Here is a 19,538-nt window from a genome sequence, read left to right on the forward strand (position 1 = left end):
TCAAGCCACTTTAAAAAAAACACACAACTACCTGTTACTGTTTACTTTTATAAAGTGTGAAAGCAAAATAATACTTTTGAAATGTCTGTCAAAAATTTTATGAAAATTAAAAAAAAGTTCTTGAGAAATCAATGTCTTACTTTTATATCTCAGATAAGAATGCATTTCGAGGAAATACATAGTGTACCATGCAAGTGTATGTTTGAAGTACTTAGTTCTATCCAGTTCAGTTGCTCAGTCGTGTCTGACTCCTTGTGACCTCATGAACCGCAGCACGCCAGGCCTCCCTGTCCATCACCAACTCCCGGAGTCCACCCAAACCCATGTCCATTGAGTTGGTGATGCCATCCAACAATCTCATCCTCTGTCGTCCCTGTCTCCTCCTTCCCTCAATCTTTCCCAGCATCAGGGTCTTTTCAAATGAGTCAGATTTTTGCATCAGGTGGCCAAAATATTGGCATTTCAGCTTCAACATCAGTCTTTCCAATGAACACTTGGGACTGATCTCCTTTAGGATGGACTGATTGTATCCCCTTGCAGTTCAAGGGACTCCAAAGAGTCTTCTCCAACACCACAGTTCAAAAGCATCAATTCTTTGGTGCTCAGCTTTCCTCATAGTCCAACTCTCACATCCATACATGACCACTGGAAAAACAATAGCCTTGACTAGACGGATCATAGTTGATAAAATAATGTCTCTGCTTTTTAATATGCTGTCTAGGTTGGTCATAACTTTCCTTCCAAGGAGTAAGCGTCTTTTAATTTCATGGCTGCAATTACCATCTGCAGTGATTTTGGAGCCCAGAAAAATAAAGTCAGCCACTGTTTCTACTGTTTCCCCATCTATTTGCCATGAGGTGATGGGACTGGATGCCATGATCTTAGTTTTCTGAATGTTGAGCTTTAAGCCCAGTTTTTTTTACTCTCCTCTTTCACTTTCATCAAGAGGCTCTTTAGTTCTTCACTTTCTGCCATAAGGGTGGTATCATCTGCATATCTGAGGTAATAGAGATTTCTCCCTGCAATCTTGATTCCAGCTTGTACTTCCTCCAGCCCAGCATCTCTCATTATGCACTCTGTATGTAAGTTAAATAAGCAGGGTGACAATATACAGCCTTGACGTACTCCTTTTCCTCTTTGGAACCAGTCTGTTGTTCCATGTCCAGTTCTAACTGTTGCTTCCTGACCTACAGGTTTCTCAAGAGGCAGGTCAGGTGGTCTGGTATTCCCATCTCTTTCAGAATTTTCCACAGTTTATTGTGATCCACACATCAAAGGCTTTGGCATAGTCAATAAAGCAGAAATAGATGTTTTTCTGGAACTCTTGCTTTTTTGATGATTCAGCGGATGTTGGCAATTTGATCTCTGGTTCCTCTGCCTTTTCTAAAACCAGCTTGAACATCTGTAAGTTCACGGTTCATGTGTTGCTGAAGCCTGGCTTGGAGAATTTGAAGCATTACTTTACTAGCATGTGAGATTGAGTGTAATTGGTAGTTTGAGCATTCTTTGGCATTGCCTTTCTTTGGGATTGGAATGAAAACTGACCTTTTCCAGTCCTGTGGCCACTGCTGAGTTTTCCAAATTTGCTGGTATATTGAGTGCTACACTTTCACAGCATCAACTTTCAGGATTTGAAATAGCTCAACTGGAATTCCATCATGTCCACTAGCTTTGTTCGTAGTGATGCTTCCTAAGGCCCACTTGACTTCACATTCCAGGGTGTCTGGCTCTAGGTGAGTGATCACACCATCATGATTATCTGGGTCGTGAAGATCCTTTTTGTACAGTTTTTCTGTGTATTCTTGCCACCTCTTCTTAATATCTTCTGCTTCTGTTAGGTCCCTACCATTTCTGTCCTATATTGAGCCCATCTAACCCTGATGAACTATGGACAGAGGTTTGTGACATTGTATAGGAGACAGAAATCAAGACCATCCCCAAGAAAAGAAATGCAAAAAAGCAAAACGGCTGTCTGAGAAGGCCTTACAAATAACTGTGAAAAGAAGGGAATTGAAAAGCAAAGGAGAAAAGGAAACATATACCCATTTGAATGCAGAGTTCCACAGAATAGCAAGGAGAGATAAGAAAGCCTTCCTCAGTGATCAGTGGAAAGAAATAGAGGAAAACAATAGAATGGGAAAGACTAGAGATCTCTTCAAGAAAATTAGAGATACCAAGGGAACATTTCATGTAGGCTGAGGCAAATACAAGACAGAAGAAATTCTGCCATCAAGAGAAAAGTTAAGAGAATATATAACCACAATTCTAAATTATTGAACTTTTAATCATGCAGCATCTTCCTGACATCAGATTTGTTCTTTTTAACAATATTATCTTTGTTTTTCTGAAGTACCTTTCCAGAAACCTTGTTGTTAATTAAATTTGAAGAGATCTCAATTACATAATTCACCTTAAGAAGGACAAAATCTATCCAAGAAGCATCCTCAGGTTCTCAGGACTTCAGGGAAGAAGTTTATAAAATAGAGAAGCATTTTATCCTCCACCCCTTCTGAAGATCCCTTTGAAATTTCCCCTTGGGTTGACTTTGTGGACACCTGGCTACCTCTCTATGGAGGGTGTCCAACTCTGAGAGAGATACAATGTGAGTGTGAGTCAACTCCTGTAGATCATGAATGTCAATTTTGAAGCTGTGAAACCATGATGATGCTGAAGAAAATAGTATGAAGAACCATAAAAAAATAAAGAAAAGTGGGGTTTGAGCCAAAGAACCTGTGTCTTTGAATTTATCAAATAGGGCCTTTTGGGAATTTATTGAATAGGAAAACAGATGGCTTGGAGAGACATGTTCTGAGTTGTCTTGATACAGAGTAACAAAAAGCGTATATTCATGGAACAGATTTTCAAACGGGACATGAACTGTATGTGATAATACTTCACCAAAAAGTGTATTTAAAAATCTCATAGCTTAATGTTAAAACAGATAGAGTTTATACATGAAAACCATTCATTAGAAATTTACAGTGCTCCATACTACTTATAAACAGTAAACAAAAAACAAAAAAACAAAACTGCTCACATGCATTGAAAGGCCCGAACTTCCATGCACTACGGCCTTCCCAGGTGGTACTAGTGGTGAAGAATCAGCCTGCCAATGCAGGAGACCAAGGTTCAATCCTTGGGTGGGGAAGATCCCCTGGAGAAGGGAATGGCTATGCACTCCAGTATTCTTGGCCTGGAGAATCCCATGGACGGAAGAGCCTGGTGGGCTACAGTCCTTGGGATTGCAAAGAGTCGGACACGACTATAGTGACTAATATTCCTACTACTCCATGCACTGCCCTGACATCTTTGAGTCTCATATACCCTCCAATGCCACATCAGGTCTGCCCCTACCTGATGAGAAAGGCTCCCATCCAGTTAGTTCTCCTGTCCCCTTGACCAACTACAATCCATTTGGATTTCAACCTAATAGATTTCCCTTCCCTTCCTTGCCAGAGAAGCAAGGCCCATCCCCCTATGGGAACTAGGGTCACTTCACCCTCCTGCCACTACAAAGCCTATTTCCCACAGGCCTTGTTGATTCACTGTGCTCTTGTGTGAAGCCCCATGCGCCCTTGCACGGCAGGGGGTATCCCCCCTGCAGGCTGTGAGTGTGTGAAAAATTGCCGATGTCATCTGCTCAGTGCCAGATGTTGTGTATTCGGCCATCCCACATCTGTTAGGGCCTGCACTGCCTTCTTCTCTAAAAGAGTAAGTGGAGGTAGGGGTTGATAAGAATAAACATAACTCCTGTTCTTCTCTGATCCTATCCCCTCAATTCAAACCAAGGTCAAATTAGGAGGTAGTCTCAAGAAGTTTTTGTTTAGTTGCCATTTTTCACAATGATTTGTGTTACTTCTCCCAGTACGTTGCAATGGACTATTCTTTCTCTACCTGTGAAGTATGGTTCATTAAGTTCTGATATGATAGTACAACAAAAAGGAAAAAATAGAGATATCAGAGTAGAAGAAACCATAATGCATTTTAAAATTATTCTTTGAATCCAGGCCACACTGGACAGGCTAGAAATCAGTTTCTAAGAAGAAACATTATTCTTTAAAAACATAACTTTTACAAGCCCTTGTTAGTATGCATGGAGCAGAATTTGTGACACTATATGAAGAAAATAAATCATTCTAATATGTTTACCAAAGCTTATAGTTAACAGTGACAATGAGAATGGAAATTAAGTCCATAGACCAGAGGCTGCAAACTCAAATAGTGATAGGCACCAGGCAGGTAATTAGAATGGGTGAAGCAGAGTGGATGTTACATCTTGGAAACTAATTAAAATGTTATAAAATGCTGAGTAAGCCAAACAAAACACATCTGTGGACCTCATGTCCAGCGTGACCCTGAAACAACTTTTGAAATTCTACTGATTCTTCAAGGTCTTCATTGTATGCTTGTTCATCCACAAATCCTATTAGAGCAGAGGTGACATGAAAGTCACTCAGTCACGTCCGACTCTTTGTGACCCCATAGACTATACAGTCCATGGAACTCTCCAGGCCAGAATACTGGATTGAGTAGCCATTCCCTTCTCCAGGGGATCTTCCCAATCCAGGGATCTAACCCAGATCTTCCACATTGCAGGCAGATTCTTTACCAGCTGAGTCACAAGGGAAGCCCAAGAATACTGGAGTAGGTAGCCTATCCCTTCTCCAGCAGATAATTCTGACCCATGGATTGAACTGGGGTCTCCTGCATTGCAAGTGGATTCTTTACTAACTGAGCTATCAGGGAAGCCCTGATTAGAGTATAGGAGGCCCAAGCTATTTTATATTAGAGCAGAGTAGGCCCAAGCTAATCCTGACCCTCTTACAGCTTTTACTGAACTATAGCTCCTTTGCTGTCTGACCATTTCCTCAGTGGGGTTTTTACCTCTCATGAGACTGAAGGTCTCTGGGAAGAGAGACCATAGGTTGTGTTACTTCCATTCTCCTTAAAGTGGCAGGTTTTATAAGTAATCAGTATATCATGATGATATTAATGATAAAATAATAGCTGATGATATTAATGATAAAAATAACACAAATGAGTGACTGAACTGAACTGAACATTTATAAAGTTCTTTCCATGAGTCTGAAATTTCTATTAGCTTTTACAAGTTAATCAATTTCAGAACAATCTTGTAAGGGAGATTCTATCATCATCTCATTTTTGTTGTTGTTCAGTCACTCAGTCGAGTCAGAATCTTTGTGACCCCATGGACTGGAGCATGCCAGGCTTCCCTGTCCTTCTCTATCTCCTGGAGTTTGCTCAGACTCATGTCCATTGAGTCAGTGAGGCCATCCAACCATCTAGTCCTCTGTTATCCCCTTCTCCTCCTATCTTCAATCTTTTCCCAGCATCAGGGACTTTTCTAATGAACTGGCTCTTTGCATCAGGTGGCCACAGTATTGGAGCTTCAGCTTCAGCATCAGTCCTTGCAATGACTATTCAGGAATGATTTCCTTTAGGATGGACTGGTTTGATTTCCCTGCAGTCCAAGGGACTCTCTAGAGTCTTCTCCAACACCTCAGTTCAAAATCATCATTTCTTCGACACTTAGCCTTCTTTATGGTCCAACTCTCACATCCATACTAGGCTACTGGAAAAACCAGGGCTTCGGTTCGACAGACCTTTGTCAGCAAAGTAATGTCTGTGCTTTATAATATGCTGTCTGGATTTGTCATAGCTTTTCTTCCGATGAGCAAGCATCTTTTAATTTCATGGCTGCAGTCACCATCTGCAGTGATTTTGGAGTTCAAGAAAAAAAAAAATCTGTCACTGTTTTCATTGTTTCCCCATCTGTTTGCCATGAAGTGAAAAGGAGTATGTCAAGGCTGTATATTGTCACCCTGCTTATTTAACTTATATGCAGAGTACATCATGAGAAACACTGGGCTGGAAGAAGCACAAGCTGGAATCAAGATTGCTGGGAGAAATATCAATAACCTCAGATATGCAGATGACATCATCCTTATGGCAGAAAGTGAAGAAGAACTAAAAAGTCTCTTGATGAAAATGAAGGAGGAGAGTAAAAAAGTTGGCTTAAAGCTCAACATTCAGAAAACTAAGATCATGGCATCTGGTCCCATCACTTCATGGGAAATAGACGGGGAGACAGTGAAAACAGTGTCAGATTTTATTTTGGGGGGCTCCAAAATCACTGCAGATGGTAACTACAGCCTTGAAAATAAAAGATGCTTACTCCTTGGAAGGAAAGTTATGACCAACCTAGATAGCATATTTAAAAGCAGAGACATTACTTTGCCAACAAAGGTCCATCTAGTCAAGGCTGTGGTTTTTCCAGTAGTCATGTATGGATGTGAGAGTTGGATGGTGAAGAAAGCTGAGCACCAAAGAATTAATGCTTTTGAACTATGGTGTTGGAGAAGACTCTTGAAAGTCCCTTGGACTGCAAGGAGATCCAACCAGTCCATCCTAAAGGAGATCAGTCCTGGATGTTCATTGGAAGGACTGATGCTGAAACAAACTCCAATACTTCGGTCACCTCAAGTGAAGAGTTGACTCATTTGAAAACACCCTAATGCTGGGAAGGATTGGGGGCAGGAGGAGAAGGGGATGACAGAGAATGAGATGGTATCACCCACTCAATTGTCAAGGGTTTAGAGTCTTCTGGGAGTTGGTGGTGGACAGGGAGGCCTGGTGTGCTGTGATTCATGGGGCTGCAAAGACTCAGACATGACTGAACAACTGAACTGAACTGAACTGATGGGATGGGATGCCATGATCTTTGCTTTTTTTGAATGTTGTGTTTTAAGCCAACTTTTTTACTCTCCTCTTTCACTGTCCTCAAGAGGCTCTTCAGTTCCTCTTCGCTTTCTGCCATAAGGGTGGTGTTGCATGTGTACTTGAGGTTATTGATATTTCTCTCAGAAATCTTGATTCCTGCTTGTGCTTCATCCAGCCCTGCATTTCACATGATGTACTCTGATTAAGTTAAAAAGGCAGGGTGACAATATACAGCCTTGACATATACCTTTCCCAATTTGGAACCAGTCTGTTGTCCCATGTCTGGTTCTAACTGTTGCTTCTTTATCTGTATAAAGGTTTTGTTGGAGGCAGGTAAGGTGGTCTGGTATTTATGAATTTTCTACATTTTACTAATCAGAAAACCAAGGCATAGAGAATGTTAAGTGACTGGTCAAAGTCATAGCTGGTGAGGGATGAAGCCAGTAAATTTAACCATTCTGATTTCATAGCATGTTTGCATGGCCTCTATGTTACAGTTATTAATTAATTCAACAAGATAATTCTAGCCAAGAGTTTAACCTCTTTTTATGGCACCAGAAATGTTTACTATAAAGTTTATAAGTCTTAAGATGGCAGGCTAAAGCACAATTCTGTTTTATTCCCATTCCCTTTTTGTTTTTTTGTTCATTGCTTGCAAGAAATGGAATAGTTAACTAACAATCTTACCTATAAGGGGTCAAAATAACTAGGTGATTTGGTCTCTCTTTTCAAAATTAAATATAACGTCAGTTAAATTGACCAGTCTGATAGTTTTGTGTGTGTAATTGGCAATTTAACAGCCAAGCAAGAACTACTCAATAGTTTTGTGAGAAGAATTTAGGGGAAAAGAGGAAAATCTGCAGTGGTAAGAAAATTGTTCTCTCTACAATTTGCTGCTCTGAATAAATTACTGATGGAATGAACAGAGTGACTGTGGATATATCAACATTTGACCCCTGCCTTATTATTGTCTTCTCTATGTCAAAAAGAACCTATTCATGTATTGAACCATTTCTTTGTGTATTCAGGATTACAAAACTATCTGATTATCATTTATGAAAGCATCTATGAGATTGTGTTATGAATTTGTACTATTCTTTGCTTATGTTACAATAGAGCTCATATTATAATACACAGACAATCACTGGAATGTTCCCTCTCTGAATTTAAGATGAAAATTTGCCTTTCACACCTAGTCACATATTTTCTGGTGTGTTCTGACACTACTTGAAAATTTGCTTGGTTCTGTGGCTATTGAGAACAGTCAACAGTCTAACTTTCTTTTCTATATTTTCAAAATTAATTCCTATAAATTAATTATTGTTGGACTATAGTTGATTTACAAAGTTGTGTTACTTTCAGATGTACAGCAAAATGAGTGAATCAGTTTTACATATACATATATCCACTCTTTTTTTAGATTCTCTTCCCACATCAGTTCAGTCACTCAGTCATGTCTGACTCTTTGCGACCCCATGGACTGTAGCATGCCAGGCTTCCCTGTCCATCACAAACTCCCGGAGTTTACTCAAACTTACGTCCACTGAGTTGTGATTTCATCTAACCGTCTCATCCTCTGTCGTCCCCTTCTCCTCCTGCCTTCAATCTATCCCAGCATCAGGACCTTTTCCAATGAGTCAGGTCTTCGCTTCAGGTGGCCAAAGTATTGGAGTTTCAGCTTCAGCATCAGTCCCTCCAATGAATATTCAGGATTGATTTCCTTTAGGTTGGATCTCCTTGCAGCCCAAGGGATTGTCAAGAGTCTTCTCCAACACCATAGTTCAAAAACTTCAATTCTTTGGCACTCAGCTCTCTTTATAGTCCAACTCTCACATCCATACATGACTACTGGGAAAACCATAGCCTTGACTACATGGACTTTTGTTGGCAAAATAATATCTCTGCTTTTTACTATGCTGTCTAGGTTGGTCATAACTTTTCTTCCAAGGAGGAAGCATCTTTTAATTTCATGGCTGCTGTCACCATCTGCAGTAATTTTGGAGTCCTGAAAAATAAAGTCTGTCACTGTTTCCACTGTTTCCCCATCTATTTGCCATGAAGTGATGGGACCAGATACCATGATCTTAGTTTTCTGAATGTTGAGTTTTAAGCCAACTTTTTCACTCTCCTCTTTCAGTTTCATTGAGGCTCTTTAGTTCTTCACTTTATGCCATACGGGTGGTGTCATCTGCATATCTGAGCTCCTTGACATTTCTGCCAGCAACCTTGATTCTAGCTTGTGCTTCATCCAGTCCAGCATTTCTCGTGATGTACTCTGCATATAAGTTAAATAAGCAGGGTGACAATATACAGCCTTGACGTACTCCTTTCCTGATTTGGAACCAGTCTGTTCCATGCCCAGTTTTCACTGTTGTTTCCTGACCTGCATACAGGTTTCTCCAGGAGGCAGGTCAGGTGGTCTGGTATTACCATCTCTTGAAGAATTTTCCACAGTTTATTGTCATCCACACAGTCAAAGGCTTTGGCATAGTCAGTAAAGCATAAGCAGATGTTCTTCTGGAACTCTCTTGCTTTCTCCATGATCCAATGGATGTTGGCAATTTGATCTCTGGTTCCTCTGCCTTTTCTAAATCCAGCTTGAACATCTGGAAGTTCACGGTTCATGTACTGTTGAAGCCTGGCTTGGAGAACTTTGAGCATTACTTTACTAGCATGTGAGATTGAGTGTAATTGTTTGGTAGTTTGAGCATTCTTTGGCATTGCCTTTCTTTGGGATTGGAATGAAAACTGACCTTTTCCAGTCCTGTGGCCACTGCTGAATTTTCCAAATGTGCTGGCAAAATTGTCATTACAAAGCATTAATTGGAGTAATCTGTACTGTACGGTAGGTTTGTATTACTTCTCTATTTTATATACAGTAGTGTGTATATGGCAATTTCAGTCTCTCAGTTTATCCCTCCTCACTCCCCCTTTGGTAACCATAATTGTTTTTTCTATGTCTGTGACTCTCTTTCTGTTTTGTAAATAGGTTAATATGTATCATTTTTGGGATCCCACATACATGTGATATCACATGATATTTGTCTTTCTCTGTCTGATTTGCTTCACTCAGTATGACATCTTCTAGGTCCATTCATGTTGCTGCAAGTGGTATTATTTTGTTCTTTTTTGAGTAATTATGACTCAGTAATAATACTGCATATGTGTACCATATCTTATTTATCCATTCCTCCATCAATGGCCATTTAGGTTGCTTCCATGCCCTTAACAGTTTGATTTTCAGTGCGAGGATATATGCACTAGGAAACTCCAGAAAATGAAAAACCCTACAATCCCTGATCCTATCTATTCTAATTCTTCTCATTGCCAGATCTCTTTCAATATGTTTTTATAATATCTATACAGATGCAGACACATATGACACAGGGCCTTGGACAGCCCTTTGACATGGTTGTGGGTATGTTGTGGCTACTTTGATATGTATCCTTAGAACTTCTTACAGATGGTCAGGCTGAAACACACCCCTCCCACCATATACCTGCCCCTAACATTTCATCATCACCACCATGTGTTTCAACCCTTCTGCTGGCAATCAAAGTTTGTCTATTGTCATTCCCTTAGGACTGTACCTTTTTTGAATGATGATGTGTGATAATGGATTAATTTGATGGGCAACTCTCTGATAACAGTACTCTTATCAAGTGAATGTCAATTTTAGGCTAGTTGAAATGCACAGCACCTTTAGAAGGTCTTTAGAGAGTGACATAAAATTAGAAATTTCTGACAGACCAATCAAAGGGGAGATATTTTTGTGAGTGAGTTCTTTTATAACTCTACAATGTATGCCAGTTGTGTACAGACTGGTTCCCTACAACTCCTGGGTGCGCACCGAGTCATGTAGCAGAGAACTGGCTACTGTGTCACACACAGGGTGTGTGTACACACACCTCCACACACCTGCCAATCCTCTCACCTCTGCAAGGAGTATGGAGTATTAACATTAATACACTGTGTAGAAGATTCTATCCAACTTAATTTGACATTTAAATTTTAATTTGGCTTAATGAGATGATACTAAAAAAATTTTGACAACTGAAATGTTTCACTATTGTGGAATGTATAGATGTTTTATTTATATGCCCATCAATGAATGTTATATTATGCAGTTATTTAGTCACAAAACAGTGTTAGAGCTTGTATGAAAAGAATCTTGAAGTTTCTTGAAAAGAATTGATAATATATATTTGTGCAAATGTGTGCACACAACACACACACACACACACACACACATATATATATATTTAAAACCCTGTATATTCAACTCCAAGACAGGAAGTCTATAAAATGATAACTGAGAAATGTTACTGTGTCTCTGAGGATGCTTTTAATGTTAAACTTTATATTTCTTGCATTTTGGATAACTACCTTGTATTATTTTAAAAGTATTTGATGTACAAATATGATGGTGATGAAAGAAATACATCTGCATGTGCCACAACAACATGAGCCTTTGGTTTGCTGAGTGATAAAGAGGCAGACAGGCCTCCACTTGTACTTTTCCCCAACTATAAGGTGAACTATCGAGCTTCTCTGGAGGTTCAGTAGTAAAGAATCCGCCTGCTAGTACAGGAGATGTGAGCTCTATCCCTGGGTCGAGAAGATCCCCTGGAGAAGGAAATGGCAACCCACTCCAGTATTCTTGCCTGGGAAACCCATGGACGGAGGAGCCTGGCGGGCTACAGTCGATGGGGTTGCAAAGAGTTGGATTTGACTTAGCGACTATACAATGACAGCATAGCAACATGGCCTTAGCAAGCAAGACTCACTGCTTCTCTATACTGAGTGGGAGAAGAGAAAGGATGACTGGTGCCTCCTAAAGCAGGAAAAACCGGGATTGGTGATGAACTTCATTTAGGGCATGCAAAGCTACTCTCAGAAGTGAAGGTGCAGGAGGATAGCTTGAGTACTACCCTAACCTGGAAGATAGCATGCTGTGTAGAGCCAAGGCACTGCCTATATTAAATCCAGCATCAGGAACTTCCTATAGCTATATTTCCTACAGGAAGATAAAGAGCGCCAAGAAATCAGAGCTGGATGGCCTCTAGGCTGAAAGGGCAATGACATACTGATGAGAGTCACTCCCAAGTCACTGAGTTCAGATCTTTTGTGTTGAGACAGCTGCAGACTTGACCCTCTCTGGAAATCCCAACAACTTCAAAGTCCGAGGAGCTTTTCTTTTGTCCTTCAGCATCTCTGCCAACCTGTCTTATGAAGGCAAGTAAACAACAAAGTGCTTTTTGCCTTAAATTAAAAGTATGAGAATTCTGTTTATGTCCATAGTGAAACAACAGACTGGATTTGCCCATCCATCTTAAGTGAGCAAATCAGGAGAGAATAATTCAAACCATGGATTGCAGAGATAGCATAGGTTATTGATCCCTAAGCACAATATCTTAATCCCTATGAGAGAGGAAACAAGACAAGTACCAGTGATTGTCATGGGTTACCGCCTGGAGAGAGTTTCCATGCCACAGCACAGGACAAGGAAAACAGGTGGAGTACAGTAGTCTCCCTGAGTTGGAGTGGCAGACTTCAAAATTTAAGTGAAGGAGACTACATTTTGCATGGCACAATTTTAGAGAGGAGATTGCTGCACTAAATAAACAAATAAATGAATGAATGAATGAATGATAGATGCAAAGAGAGCAAGCTCCAGAGATCTACTTAGGCCTTCTCAAGTCTTCAGCTGATACCGATCAAGTCTATGAATCTAAAGAAACCATTTGAAGCCTAGGAGAGAACTGCTTGTAGGGGCAGATAAAACAATCCACATAACTTGCAGAAGGCCAGAAAGAGTTCATGTTTTTCCAGACATGAATGAAGAAAGCTTGTAATGCATGGGACATCAGACAGAGTTCTCAGAAGAGTGCTTGGTAGTGGGGCCAAGCTGGACCTAGACTAAAAAGCTGCTCTGGTCCCACCAAGCAAAGCTTGAAATATACCCTTGATAGGATTAAACTGTTTACCAATAGTTTAACTTCACTTAAGAACAAAGCTCAAGAATATTTAAAGGAATATAAATATATCCAACACTCAAAGTAAAATTTGAAAAGCCTGGCACCTCATCTACAAGTACTAGTCATGCAAAAAAGCAAGAAAATGCAATCTATAATGAGGAGAAAATTAACCAATAGAAAGAAACAGAAATGACACAGATGGTAGAATTATAGCCAAGAAAACTGAGTTATGAAGTACTATAGATTCCATATACTCAAGAAGGTAGAGGCAAGAATGGGCACATTAGGGAGATAAATGAAAGATATGAAAAAGGTCCATCTCAGACTTTTAGAGATAAAAGAATACAATTCTGAGGTGAAAAATAAAACAGGTAAGATTAATAGCAGGTTCATTGCAGATTAAATATTGCAGAAGAAAATATAAGTGAATATGAGGACATAATAATACATAGTAACCAAACTTAAACATAGAGAAAAACAGACAAAATAAGAACTACAAGCTCTCAGATTACTTCAAGTTTTCTAGTCTATGTGTAATCAACAGAATGCTGGAGTGGCTTGAGTTTGGCCAAGATATGTTAAAGTGGTTACCAAGTGCATGAACTAAAAGTGATTAAACAACATTTCACAGAAAAAGGAAATGATAAATACTTCATAAATTAGAGACTTTGCTCTTCAAAAGACATTGCTATGGAAATGAAAAGACAAGTCATTGACTGGGAGAAATATTTTCAAAATATATAGTTGACAAAGGACTTCTATTTAGACTATACAAAAAGCTAAATATTATGTAATTTAATATTAATTAGGCAGACAGCCCAATTTAATAGAGACCAAAAGATTTGAATAGTCACTTTACAAAAGAAGATACATGGATATCATGTTGACATTTTACAAAATGCTCTGTTAGAATTCCTTTATGGAAATGTAAATTTAAACTACAAATAACTACTCACACAAAGTCTCTAGAGTCATTAACATTAAAACACCAATTATTTCAAGAGTAAGCAAGGACTTAGAAGAACTGGAACTCTCATACACCATGGTGGGAAAGTAAAATGGTAAACCGTTTTGGAAAGCAGTTTGCCAAATTGTTTGGAAAACAGTTTCTTCCAAAAGAAAATATACACCTGCCAAATGAGCCAGATAGTTTACTCCTAAGCATTTATCTGAAAGAAATCAAGGCTTTTGTCAACAGAAAGACTTACATAAATGTTCAGAGCAACTTTATTCATAGTAGCTAAAAATTGAAAATAACAAATATCTACTAACAGATGAATAGATAAATGCTTTGTGATATATACATATAAAGGAATACTGATCAATGAGAAAAAAGAGTAAACTTTCAACATAGCACCCCACTCTTTGCAACCCCATGGACTATAGCCTACCAGGTTCTTCTGTTCAAGGGATTCTCCAGGCAAGAATGCTGGAGTGGATAGTCATTCCCTTCTTTGGGGGATCTTTCTGACCCAGGGATCTAACCCAGGTCTCCTGCATTGCAGGCAGATTCTTTACTAAGTCATCTGGGAAGCCCTTTAACATACATAACAAACTAAATGAGTCTCAAAATAATTATGTTGCATGGAAGAAGTCAGATACCTGCCTTCCTACAAAAACAGGCAATCAAAATTTATATGATTCCATTGATATAAAATTTTAGAGAATGAAGATTAATCTATATGACATAAAAGAGATCATTGGTTTCCTGGGAGGAGTGGAAGTTATGGAAGGGGAGGAGAGATGCATAACAAAAGGGAACAAAAAGTACTGTGGTGATAAGAGACATGTTTCTCATCTTAACTGTGGTGATGCTCTCACCAATGTGTACATATGTCAAAACTAATCCAATGATAGTCTTTAAATATGTGCAGTTTTGTATATGTCAGTTATACCTCAATAAAGCTGTAACATTTTTGAAGATTCCAGATGAGATGTTTGTCAAATGGGGAGGGCCTCCGAGAATAAGGCTACCTGAAACAAGAGTGTAACTCTCTGGACTCTGGTTAGCCTTCACAGTGGGTTGGGCTCCCAGTTTGATAACAAAGAGATGCCTAGTGAGAGAGTTTCTTTTGGCTTTTTGGAGCAACCTATTGTACTGTTTAGTTTAATAAGCTCTACATCCCATTGCACTGCAATATAGATCAGTGGAAAGAGGAAGGCAGATTATATGTAGGTTAAATAGCAAGGAAGCACATTATAGCTAGTAGGCACTAGCTTTGATACTTATGACTTTAGAACCTAAACATATATAATGGAAATGTGTGGGAAGTGATCTGGGACTAAAAGTTTATAAAGAATGGTTTTCTAGAGCCATACATAAAAAGTCACCCCATCATTCAATATCCCAATATGCCCATAAAGAGTTACACATATGCTGGTTAGCTTTAGGGTAGAGTAAGTACAGCTATTCTGCCTAGAATAGATTAATTTTATCTAAAAGTTCAGCAAAATTTGATTTTTAAATGTCCATGTTATAATATCTGCATTATGCTGTTCTAAGAAATATGATAATGTCCCTGTACATACCTTGAAAAAGATGCTGAGGGGATCAGTCTTTGTAGTTTACTTGACTTTATTAGTAGAACTAGAACTTAAGGAGAGACAACCAAAATTCAGCAATTCAGACTTAAATATTACTGTTTGTTGTATTATTATCTATGTTGCATGTTTTTAGAGTCTTCAGAATCCTTTATTAATTCCTCCCAAAGAAGATTGGATAAAAGACCTCCAAGAAAATGGTGGAAAAAATAAAACTGACAATCACGTATGACAACAAAAATTACTCTTGTTTGTGTTGCTATTAAAGCATGAGCAAAGAAATGAATAAGTGTAGAACAGTCTCTAAGCCTGTAGGGAATGTTTATAACTTCCCTAAGCACACTGTGTAATTATGAAATATGCTATGGTTTGATTTTTTCTAAGGCATTATAATAGCTGCAGTATTTCATGCCTCAGGAACAACAACAACAAAAAAGTACTGTCTACAAACCTTAAATATTGTGGACGTATTTCACCTTTGTATTAATATCATATATGTTATGTTATGGGCTGTAAATTTATGGCAACTGAAAGCAGACATTGCTGTATAAAATACCACTCAATTATGTTGATTTTACTAATTTTGATATGTGATGAAATATTTGTTTTTAATAGAGAAAAATTGGGGTTGAATGAAGAAGACTCTCATTATGTAATTCCTATTTTGACATTCTCTGTTAAATTGTGTGGCATGGACCAAGAATACAAAAATTAATTATCAGTGATCATATTTTCTGTGAAAATCTATGCATTGATTCTATATAGCTGAGGTCCACACAGTGAATGCACAAAAGATACAACCATAGATCATCATTATAAAAATGTTGACCAATTAAAGTTATCTTTATCTAACCCATAAAAATTTTATCTAGGATTTAGGACAAAAATTTCTGAACTTTGTCATGGGGCTTCCCTGGTGGCTCAGAGGGTAAAGCGTCCGCCTACGATGTGGGAGACCTGGGTTCAATCCCTGGGTCGGGAAGATCCCCTGGAGAAGGAAATATCAACCCACTCCAGTATTCTTGCCTGGAGAATCCCATGGACAGAGGAGCCTGGTGGGCTACAGTTCACGAGGCTGCAAATAGAAAATCCTTAAAATGAATGAGTAATTATGAAAATATATTAGAAAGAATAATGAACTCATGGAAACACTGAAACTATAGCACATTTACATTTTAAGATACAAAATGTAATGTACTCCATGGGATAAAACTCTTTTCCTGCCCAGTATGATATTGAGTCCAATATTGTCTAAATACGTAGGTAAGCACAGGCTTGTTTTGATGCCACAAATTCTATTTGGTGTCCTAATCATTTATCACTTCCTTGTATATCTTCAGGAATAATAAATGAACAAAATATTGTTCAATAGCTAATGGGACAATATTTTCACACAGAATATTGAAGAAGATTTTAATGAGGGAGAAAAATGTCAACATTTCAGTGGGTGATAGGTTTTGTTCAGAGCAGCTGGAAGTTATGAATTGCCAATTAGGAAAACTTTGGTAATATGGGAATCTATGTTGCTTTTCCAGGATTTATCTGAGTTTGGCAGCCATAAATTTGGAAATAGAATAATGACTTGGGGTTATTTCCTTATGTTGTCTAATATATTTTTGTAAGATTTCCCATTTCATGTGTTACAGATTGAAGTAACATAAAACTTATCATTTAAAAGGTGAATCTTTATCATTTTAATTAGTAAAACATTATTTTGGTTTACTGACTTTTAAATATCTGTACAATGTAAGGTGAAGAGGAAAATTAAAATTAACACTTAACCAGTGAATTTGATCAATGTTGACAGCTTAAGTAGTTATTCCGATCTCAAAAACAGATTGTTTTCCCCCAAAGAATTGAATGATCTGTATGACGAATAGACTGTACAATTGTAAAATATCTTGTTAAATTTCTGTTGTTTGACCTTAATTTCAACAGCTATCTATTTAACAACTAATTTTGCAGAATCTACATGGGGTAAAAGTGTTCACAGAAGAACTCACAAGCTAGTAAAACATGTAAATAATTTCTCTATGTCAATAAATAATTTTTATTAAAATTTTTCCTAAATGGAGAACAAGGTTACGTGGACCTTTCATGTACATTTCTGCTTCTGTGATGGCCCTTTTTGGAAACAGTTCTCAACACTGCAGTTAGAACCATGCATCTTTCATCTTTTAGATTTGGAAAATATCATATTTGATTTCTATTTAAAATCTGGCTCCAGTTTTCCAAGTTTCCCTGGTAGCTCAGATGGTAAAAGAATCTGCCTGCAATGCAGGAGACCTGGGTTCGATCACTGGGTAGAGAGGATCCCCTGGAAAATGGAATGGCAACCCACTGTCGTATTGTTGCCTGGAGAATTTCATAGAAAGACCATGGGATTGCAAAGAGTTGGACACGACTGAGTGACTAACACTTTCACACTTTTACCAGAAGGTAAAAATAGAAACTGATGTTGGAGAAGACTCTTGAGAGTCCCTTGCACTGCAAGGAAATCAAACTAGGGCATCCTAAAGGAAATCAGTCCTGAATATTCCTTGGAAGGACTGATGCTGAAGCTGAAACTTTAATACTTTGACTACCTGATGCGAAGAACTGACTCATTGAAAAATACTCTGATGATGGGAAAGATTGAAGGCAGGAGGAGAAGGGGACGACAGAGGATGAGATGGTTGGATGCCATCACCGATTTAATGGACATGAGTTTGAGTAAACTCCAGGAATTGGTGACTGGACAGGGAGGCCTGGCATGCTGCAGTCCATGGGGTCGCAAAGAATTGGACATGACTGAGCGACTGAACGGAACTAAACTGAAAAATAGAAAGAATGAAACACTATGAGATAGAAAAGTACATGCCATAATATTTAAAAGACAATTTATTCTGATCAGCTAAATTGCCCTAATTAAAATGCATAAACTCTGACATTAAAATTTTGTTCCCCACATGGAAATTACTTTTGTCCTTGGACCTTGATCCACTTGTTACAAAAGAATATTATGAAAAGATTATAATTACCTACCTTGCTTTGTCACAGAGTCCATTTTTCCTACCAAGGGGATGGTCAGTGTCATTTGAGAACAAAAAGCTCTCTTATTGACTATTGATGCCTGAATTTTTCCTTTTTGTCATTTTCCCCCTTCTGATGTGGCACCTCATATTTTTTATGCTTCTCTGCTATCCTGCTGTGAGAAAGAATAGTAATTATATCTAATTAGAAAAGATTAAAATGCTATGACTCACAGAAATAATGAAAGTTGATTATGTTTTATACAAGGCATAAATCCCAAACCTGCATTTTACACTTGAAATTAGCTTTCAGGCTGATCAGCGGTGTAATAACAGTGTGAAGAATGTTCATCATGGTGCTTGTTTTGCTAAATGCACTCCCCTCACTCCCCATCCCAGGTCTCAGCTTTGTCATCAGAGACCCATCTTCCCTTAAGTTGAAGAAAGAGAGTTCAGGTTGATCTTTTTAAAACCTTAGTTGACTTTGTAATGTTTTGATCTTATTTATTTTAGGTATGCTTATTCTTAGTAACATGTGAGTACTAAGTAACATCCATGATTATAAAAGAACTAAACAATTCCTTTGTTTTCCCTTTGAACAGGCTCTAGGACCAAACCATTGTTTCCTGTTTTATTCAGATTTTCTAGGTTAAAAAAGATAAAATGCAATCTAGAGCTGATTGTTTCCTGTTAAACAATGAGGATCTTTTCCCATCATGGACTCAGCATGAATGTTCATTTCAGTTCTAGTCCAGTTCACAAAAAATCTTTCCTGCACATGGGCATTGTTGTCTAACATATGCAGTTTTATAGTAGAGCAGAGAGAGACATCACACACAAATAGATCTGTGCTGTAAACACATATGGGCATAAAGGATTGTTTAGAAAGAAAGAGAAAAAGAAGCCAACGTCAAAACTTCAAAAGGACTGAGATGCAATTCTAGGATGCAAGAAATTCTCATTTGTCTGTCTACCTGTCTGACATGAAGATCATAACTTTCTGAAATATAATGCCTTAAAATGTTTTCTAAGTCCCGTGATAAGATAATTCTGATAACACATTGGCATCATGTGAGCATGGCCCCGTTAATCTGAGTTAGATACCCCCTTGGGGAGATAAGCTGCTTTTACTCCACAGGTGAATGTACGTGAGCTGCAGCCATATTATGTGTAACTAGAGCTTGTGATCTTGGTAACTCTGAGAACAGACAAGATTAGACACTATGAGGTATGTTTATGTGATGGGACCTTTTTTCTGTGATCTCTT

The sequence above is a fragment of the Cervus elaphus genome, chromosome 9 (assembly GCF_910594005.1).
Source record: "Cervus elaphus chromosome 9, mCerEla1.1, whole genome shotgun sequence".
Taxonomy (NCBI): Eukaryota; Metazoa; Chordata; class Mammalia; order Artiodactyla; family Cervidae; genus Cervus; species Cervus elaphus.